Source organism: Oratosquilla oratoria, chromosome 42 (assembly GCF_046742065.1).
Source record: "Oratosquilla oratoria isolate Oo_2021 chromosome 42, ASM4674206v1, whole genome shotgun sequence".
Taxonomy (NCBI): Eukaryota; Metazoa; Arthropoda; class Malacostraca; order Stomatopoda; family Squillidae; genus Oratosquilla; species Oratosquilla oratoria.
The window spans coordinates 24,748,388-24,749,255 of NC_134818.1; positions in this window are offsets into that span (position 1 = coordinate 24,748,388).

An 868-nucleotide genomic window follows, 5' to 3' on the forward strand; every position below is an offset into this window, starting at 1 on the left:
CGGCCCAAAAACTAAAGAGAACAATAACAATAAAGCATTTATTGGTACCCTACCATCTCAGATCTATATCACAGAGTATCACATTTTGAGAATTTCAAATGAACTGAATTGAAAATATTCTTTGTCTACAAAATTTTGGTATTACTTTAAATTCAGTTTAAATGAAAAATTGATGAGTTCAGAATCTCTTTAGCTCTTTTGAAATTTGAACTTTCAACTGCAAGCATATAAGAAATCCTCATCCAGGATTGATTCCAATACTGGACGATTGAGGACCAAGTGAAGGGCAGATTTTCAATTCCGGGATCATCCTGATTCCGAAAAAAGTTTAATATGTTTATGTAGAGCAAATGTAGACTAAGATTCAGGGGTCCCGGACGGACGGATAGGCCTAATTTTGCGTTTATAAGTATAGATAGAAGAAGGGTATTTATCCAACTGAGAAATGAATGATTACAACTAAGGTGACCATTAAGTAACATCGTCAACTCAATAGTCTGACTTATGTTGGGAATTGGGGTTCTGGGATTAACAAGGCGTGCCTGTTTTGTATAGTATTTATTTTGTACCTAAAATGAAATTATTCAACAAGAAAATGAACACATAAATAGATCCATAATAATGAAATGAATGGCAAAATTTTATGAACTTAGTTGGCATAGCCGTAGCCCCTGCCGGGGGAGGACACGGACCCTCCACGGGCAGCCTCGCGGGCCTTAGCTTCGTCCTCTTGGCGGGCGAACTCGATCTGGTCGAGGACGAACTGAGGGATGGGGTGAGGGAAGGCGGGAGCCACGGGCAGGAAGGACGACTGGGGTTGGTAGCCGTTCTCGTCGGCGACGAAGCTGAGATCGAAGACCTGACCGTC